This window comes from Nicotiana sylvestris, chromosome 6, assembly GCF_000393655.2.
Source record: "Nicotiana sylvestris chromosome 6, ASM39365v2, whole genome shotgun sequence".
Lineage (NCBI taxonomy): Eukaryota > Viridiplantae > Streptophyta > Magnoliopsida > Solanales > Solanaceae > Nicotiana > Nicotiana sylvestris.
The window spans coordinates 9,047,239-9,055,601 of record NC_091062.1 but is presented as its reverse complement, the minus strand read 5'-3'; the positions used below and the strand labels follow the sequence as shown (position 1 = coordinate 9,055,601).

The 8,363-nt window shown below is 33.3% G+C and overlaps 1 long non-coding RNA gene across 1 annotated transcript; it reads right to left on the bottom strand.

Moving 5' to 3' along the window:
* Positions 1–3,110: 3,110 nt before the first annotated feature.
* Positions 3,111–6,443, bottom strand: LOC104234208 (uncharacterized). The gene is made up of 3 exons (XR_011400600.1): positions 6,326–6,443; positions 5,791–6,220; positions 3,111–3,196 (listed from the first exon to the last, which is right to left on the bottom strand). It is a non-coding gene; the product is annotated as an uncharacterized lncRNA (long non-coding RNA).
* Positions 6,444–8,363: the final 1,920 nt, after the last annotated feature.

Here is an 8,363-nt window from a genome sequence, read left to right as displayed (position 1 = left end):
AGCTAGCCCATTTAACCTTTCTTGATATATTGTTGATCTTAGATAAGATTTTATTAATTTTAATTTTGAAAAATTCTTTTCGCCGAAGCGATGGTAACAAGAGTTATTAACATTATTTCATAAGCATTACATGCATTACAAAAAGAATCAAATCTTTTTATTTGACCAAGTTCAATTAAACTATTATCTTCTAATTGTACTATTTTTCTTAATACTTTTAATTCCGAAAATAAATCTAAACCATTATTATCAAATTGATTATTATGCTTTTAAGGAACATTCAAGATTAATACAATATTTTTTTCAAATTTTCATCATCTAGTGATCTTAATTTTTACTGCTAAATGGAAAACCAAAAATAGTTTTATATCTTTCGAATTGTTCAAATCTATTTTGAAATAAAAAAAATAGCCTTGTCTACGATATATAAAGTAATCAACTCCAAAGGATTCTTCGGAAGATTTTGAGATCTTATTATCAACATTTTCATCAAATTGTTACTTCTTATATATCACACGTTTCCTATGAAATTTGGGTTCGATATTCATTTCAAGTGTAATTTTCTTGACAGATATTATAGTAGTTGTATATTCTTTTCTCTATATTTGTTAAAGAAAGAAATCAAAAAATTTTAATTTACAGAATCCTTTTTTAAATTTATACATCACATATTAAGTGGGACAGTAAATGAGGCCTCCACCAATATAGAGCCTAAAGCAAGTTTTACTAAGCATTCATATATTTGCATATTTTTACTCGGAAACAGTTAAAAAAAATCTACTGAGACACTATCCAATAGTAATAAAATTGACTTAATGGGGGACTTTAATTTTCCTGCCTAATTGTAGAAGTGGGCCAGAAACATTCATGTGTGAAATTGTGGTGGAAATTTCTTAAATTGGATATTTTTTGGAACATTAATTATTTCGAAGTTGTTTAATATATTACTAGAAGCTGTCTTCCAGCTTCGAGGATATTTTAATTGAACAAATGTCAAGGTTCCGCCCTATATATCCCACGGGTTTAATCATTAAAAATACTTAGAGATCATATCTGAAATATCAAAAATTAGGATGACTTAAACACTTAATGATTAGTAATAATGTAATATAGACAAGGCTTGCGTTTTCAAGGGTTGGAGTAAAATAATTGCACCAAAGTCTTTCTTGGGAAGTTAGCATGATTTTCGTTTGACACATACTGTTTTTTTATTCGGAAAATAGCACGTGCTCTCAAAATAATAGTCAAATATAATATATTACTGTATGTTTAATACAAAAATTATATAAACTTTATACACTTTTTCGATTAATGAATGTAAATAGTTTTTGATGCAGATTAAAAGTAAAAAAAAAAATCCTTTTTTTATTTCCTTTTTGGATGGAGTAGCTTGAAGTAAGAGAAAGAGAAAACTTAGATAAAATCAAAAGTACACGTTGGGATTGTGGTGAGATGGATATGAAGTGTTGGGAATAAAATATCGTTCGGTCGGGAGCGCTTCCTCTTTAATAGGTCTTACACGACAAAGATTTGTATTAGTTAGCAGTAGTGGATCCTCATTATTGGCTACAAATTCACGTGAATCCAACTAATTTTTGCTCATATGCTATATATATATATATAGAAATTTACTGAATATCTATAAATATATGACTGTGAACTCAATTATTATTGTAGTGTTAACTTGAGATCGGTGTAGGAACCGAATAAACTTTAAATTCTGAATCTGCCTTTATTCACAGGGAGCCTAGATGGATGCCGAACACCATGTTGGAAATCAAAAAGAAAAAGAAACTTGCGCCCACAGGAAATTAAATCATCATTTTCTCGTTTCATTTCTGAAGAAATATAGGCTCAAGCATAGACGGACCTAAGATTTGAAGATTGTGGTGTATTTTTGGATTCAACCAAAATTTGTTTTGTATGTAAGGTGTCCAGTACTAATATATCACTATTTTCTAAATATATATATAAGTATACATGAAATTTTTGTCGAACTTGACGGATGCCGGTAAACCCTCTCGATATAGGATAGGTCCGCCTCTGGGCTCAAGTTGTTAGAAAACATGCTTAATTAATACGTTTTCATTTTTAATAAGAAATTAAATAAAAAAAGAATGTTGTTCAAATCACATCATAGTACGGATGTCTTCAAGTTTATTTTGGATGGAGTATTTATTTTTTTCCTTTGTCAGTGGATTTTAAAAAACATTTCATGCAGGTCACATGAAAAGTAGTGGCAATTATTTAATGTAAAATAATAAGTGGAGTATAGTACTTTTCATTTTTAATACATAATGTAATTGCGTCGTAAATTCTATTTATATTTTACCTTCTGTTTACTCCCTTGTCTTTTAGAGGATAAAGAGCATCTCATATGTTCCCAATTCCCCGAAAGCTAAATCATGTGTATATATATTCTTGTTATCCGTCACTACTGGAAAATTGGTCTACAGTAACGGTTGGAAAACCGTTCCAACAGACTGCAAAATCGTTGCCATTGGGATATTGGAACGGTTTAAAGACCGTCACATCAGCCGGCGTACCCATAGGTCTACTGGAATGGTTCTTGCAATGGTTTGCATAGCCGTGACAATAGATAAGTCTATCGCAACGGTTTTCCCTTTCTCTGTTGGAACGATTATTTTTTTCAATTGGAACGGTTCAAAACCATTACTGTATTGTTTATACAACGGTTTTTAACCGTTACCATATTATTTAAAGCAACACTTATGTAAGCTATTGCTACGGTTATGTTGGATATAGCCGCGGTTTCTTTAGGCTATGGTAACGGTTATATTTATATTTGGAACAGTTTATGGGACCTATTGCAACGGTTTACATAGTCTACTGGAACGCCATTTATGTCCTATTGGAACGGTTCTGGTAGGCTATTGTATCAGTTCAGTTAAAACCAAAATATAGCACCTGTTATAAATAAATATTTATACATATAATAAATTATAATAATACTAAAATTTAAATACACAATAAAATGAAACTATTAATAATATAAAATTATCCATAAAGCAAATGTTCTACCCCATGAGTGCATAAGTTTAGTACATTTCAAAAGAGTAAATAAGTTTCAAAAATGTTGGTAACAAAAGATTACTAGAATATTCATCTATAACAATACAAAATTCATTTCAAGTAAGGTCTAGTTCTTCATCATTCATTTCTTGATCTACTCCACCTACAAAAGAGGATAAATAAAGTTATTACCCTTCAACCAAATCCGGTCTAAGAATACTCAAGCATTTAACTATTTTTGTTCTTCTTTTATTAATCCAACTTATTCATCTCAACAAACTATACACAACATTATAATAATCTGGTATTATTACCAAAGACCAAGACTTTCAAACTATTAAGCTATGATGGCAAAGTAAAGAATAATTCATAAGAAGAATCACAAACATAATTACAAAACCAGCACGAAACATCCACTATTTAAACCGTTATTTCAGCTGATCAATGACCATTATATTGCCTCTCAGTAAGTACACCAGAGTGATAAACATTTAGGTGATACATTGCCTCTGGCATCAATTCCTTTAACTCAGGATGTGCAGCAATTGATGAGCGATCTACTCCCTCGAGAGCAGTGAATACTCGTGCTTGTTCCAGAGCCTCACTGTTACCAGCATGTGATACTAGGTAGCAGAGGAGAACCAATCCATTCAATTTTGATTGTTCATTTCCTCTCAACAGTCTCATCACGGGAGGAACACCTCTGAATTCGATAATTGTTTTTGAGTGCTTCATACCCAAGAAATTCTAAGGACAAGTAAACTTCCCAAGTGAGGCAGCAGCTTCTGCTGCTACGTCTAGGTTCCTATTACTTAGTTGCTCAACTAAAGGACCAATTACACGTGTTTCTCTCGCTGGAAATGTCCTAGCAAGTGAACCAACTGATCTAACAGTTTTGTAGAGAAACTAAACAAAACATTTTAAAACAATGACATTTCTGAAATTTAGCCCTAAACATCAGTAAGTTGCATATTACCAGTATATGTTTACTGTATAAGTTGCATATTATCAGTAGATAGGTGTTATCTTTAACCACTTTAAGTTCAGAGATGCCTTATTATGTGATCTAAGCATCAGTAAGTGACAAAGAAGGATATGTACACTTGCTTTATTAATTCTATTGAAGGTTCAACATTTCAGGATCCTTGAATATGTTCATGTCACTTAGGACAGGTCAGCATGCATTTCAATAATCTTCAGAACAATCTAGAGCATATATATATATATATATATATATATATATATATAGCTGAGACCCCTACTTCACTCAACACTTATATTAACAGCCATGTCCAGGCTTCCCAAATCATCAATCCGCTAAACCAGCAGAGAGATCAATGCAGATAGGAAAGTTAGTTTTAATTTTGTTTGGACCTAACGAGCATAATATCTTGTTGTGACAATGTATAGTTTAACAGTTTTTTCAAATTGCAAGATCCAAATATCACTCCAGTTCATGATTAAGTTCTTCTATACATAGTGATGTCAATAAACAGGTTACACCAACAAACTTTCCATTTTGAATCCTACCGGCATAATACATGTTCAACATCATTTCATCAATCTATTAGGTTACCAAAGTGAACAGTTACCCATATTGACAAAAGAAGTCTTCTCAAATCGTGTCTTAGACATCACATGATCATGAAAGATCCAAAAACATAAATGGTCAAAACTAAACAGATAGATGAATGCAGATCATCATTTAGCAGGACTACTGTGGCACCCTAGGTTAAAATGTACCCATACCAGTGTTTTTGAGAGCGTGAAACACAAAAAAGCGACAAGGGCTCGCCTCGCTTCAAAAGCGAAGCGCACGCTTTATTAAAGTGAAGCGCAATTCTTAAAAAACATAATGTAAAATTATAAATAATCAAAAATTTCAATTTAAATACTTAAAAGTAGGTACTAGGTACCACCAAATCATCAACAAACCATAGGACAAGCAAAATAAAAATAATACATATATATATATAATTAATTTTATATGCTGAAATATAATAACGCAGAAGCAGAAGCAGAAGCAGAAATAGAAGAAGCAAAAAAGCAAAAGCAGCAGAAGAAGCAGAAACAGACGCAGAAGAAGAAGCAACAGAAGCAGAAGAAGCAGAAGCAGAAGAAAAATAAGCAGAAGAAGAAGCAGAAGCAGAAGCAAAAGAAGCAGAAGAAGAAGCAGCAGAAAAATAAGAAATGAGAAGAAGAAAGGAAGAAGAAAGGAGAAAGAAATTACCTGGACTGGAGAAGCAGTGGTCGAGCTCAAGCTTGAGAGAGAAGGGCAACCCTAGCCTTTTGTCGATGTCTCTATTTTGACGGGGAGAAGTAGTGGTCTGTTGTGACTATTTAGGGGTCTTTTTTTTAGTGAAGCGCGCGCTTTTCAAGATCGCATCGCTTCGAGTAGCCAGAAGCGATACAGTGTCGCTTAGCGCTTTAAGCGACGAAGTGATCGCTTTTCTAATGGGTCCATACCTTCATTAAATTATCATGATGACATACAAACCATTTTTTAACTAGACAGTATCAATATAGACAAAGTATGACTACGATCTAAGGTTCTTTAGTTAAACAATCAGATTATCGTGATGAGATAGGCACAACCATTAGGGTAGGCACAACTGATTAGAATTGCTAAAGATATTGGCAAAGTACATCAAGAAGATCTTAAACAAAAGAAGCAAAAAGTTCCAACACACAGACGTTGCATCTCTACCTTTTAAATTCAAGTGAAGTTGATTGTTATAATATTTGGTACGTACTGACCTTGATTGTTACTACCAGTAGATGGTCAACTGTTTAGTTGAACAATAGCTTGTTGTGCAGAGGAAGTATCTACAGGTGAACGTGCACTAAACCTTAACATGTCAGGATCAAGTCGCAAATCTAGGTTCAGATGCTGAAGTCGTGCGATGACGTTCATTGTAATATTTTGTTCCATAGCATCCTTTTGTCCGTTCAACTTTTCATACATTCTTTGTTGTATCCTCTCTTCTATTTCCTCTATTTTTTGCTGCATCCTCTCATCAGAAGATCCAAGATTCCCTTTTTGCCCTTTTAACACAGTCTTGGTAACCCCTCGTCCATACAATCTCACACGACCTGGATGTTCAGGTCCCATGACTGATGTAAAATCGTCAGTTGAATGATTGACATATTCACTTTCCTGAGTAGATTGTATTCTTTCCATTTCAACCTACAAACCAAATGCGAGAAAAAAGAGTTTTAATTAACTAAAGTTGAATCAATAATTAAGAACAAATAAATAAGCATGACAAACTTTAAATTAGAAATTTCGTACAATTTTACTAATTGTATTGTCATATGAGCTTTTGTATACTCGACCAAGTTTTCTTTTTCTTATAGCCACAAACATGTCCTTACTTGATACAGTATCTGAAGTATCAGAGATTTTCTTCTTTTTTCCTAGTTACATGAAAACAAGTATAAGAATCTTTCCATATAAAATTAGCAAGTTCATAATTTTAAAAAAAATAAGAAAGATAAAACATCAAACCTCGCGAATTAGAGCAAAAGGTGTTTTGCCATCTGTGTGTGGACACTTCAATTTATTTCGATTCTCTGTATTGGTTTCGGACATTTTCTGCAAATAAACGAGTCAACCAAATAGAAATCAACAATTATGCCCATTACCCACATCATGACCCAAGACTACACTCATAGTATTAAAGTTTGCTTGATTAAGTACTGTCATTGCTCTAGAAAAAAAGGTTGAAAGTCAGGTAGTTGCAAATTCATCTCTATAACTTCTTTGATTAAAGGACTTGGTAGTAGATGTTGAAGTGAATACATCTGAAGAGCTTAGATATATTCATCCCAATACCATGCACTTAGATGAATGTTAAGGGGAGATTAGTTAGCCAATACTGCATCATCCTCTTAAAATATATGTGCACAGATATGCATTTTGAGATTGAAGGGACATGTGTATCTCATAAACTGGGATCATTTTTCGTGCAAGTGTACAAGGACGAAGCAACATCAGATTATACTTTATTTCAGCAAGAAGATTAACTTGTGCCTCTACAAGTGAGATACAAACAACACAAGACAAAATTTCCTGTACATGGATTTTACTCACTATGGACTTTATAGGATCTTATTGGAAAACCAATCAGGATTGTGATTTTACAAGTTTTAAAATAAGTTAATTAACTGAAGTTGAGTTTCCAAGTATGATGATTGCTTGTTCATTTTTCTATATAATAGATAAGCTAGCTGCTTGTAATGCCTCAAATTGAAATGGTTGGACTATAAAATGATACCAGTAAGACAGGGCAACTACTACCAAGGGGTGGGTGACAATGTGACTGACTGAGCTGGGACTTAAAAAGCTATGGCAAGAAGTCAGAACAGTTCCTAAGTGTGACTGACTCACCGAAGACTAGACTGACTCACCGAAGACTAGAAAAGAGATTCTGGATGTAATTACCTTGTGAGGATCGGAGTTCCAATAGTTAAGAAGATTCTTAAAGTGAGATTCTGGAACATCTACTGGCCTATTCTTCATACGAAGCTCATCATTCTCATAGGCTGTGAAGTGGTTTTCTTCAATTGACTATTATACTTTCTCTAAGCACTACAAACTGATTCAAAAATCCATTTTTTCGCCTCGTCAGGAATGTCATATTTTTCCTACAAATTTAGTGCAATTGGGTTAGTGTAAGAAATAAGAAATATCATCCATGTTTATTGGACATTGGTTCATACCTTGATATATTTCTACATATCATCTTTTGTATCTAGTTTCCTCCAATTAACTACATTAAGAGGACAAAAATTCCCACTCCTTGCCAATGTGCCAAGGAAGCTACCCAACTCTTTTACAACCTCTTTAGTAGGACCAATGGGTTGATTAAACTCATTTAGAGTGATTATTTTACGCTCTTTTCTAACATGAACACTTGGCATTTGAGTACGACCTCTTTTTCTTTTTGGCGAGGAGGGGCCTGCAATAGTACAAAACAAAGATAATCATTAATCACTATATTTAGTTAAGTTTATGATTAAAATTTATATATATTTGCCTTATTCCTCAAATTGTTCAATTGCTTCATGATTGGTAGAATCATCAGATCTTTCATGTACTCCCTGTGATGCAGGAGTGATGCAATCCATATTCGCTTGTTGCACTTGTTCATGTACTCCTTGTGTTGCTGAAGAGGTGCAATTCTGTGACACTTGCTGCACTTGTTCTTGCAATTGAGATCCACCTTCGGATTGTCGTTCTTCATTTGCATTTGACCTTATAGATTTCAAGAATGTTTTTGTTGTCAACGACGAAACCTTTTGGTTTCGCAAAGATGAGGGTAATCCAC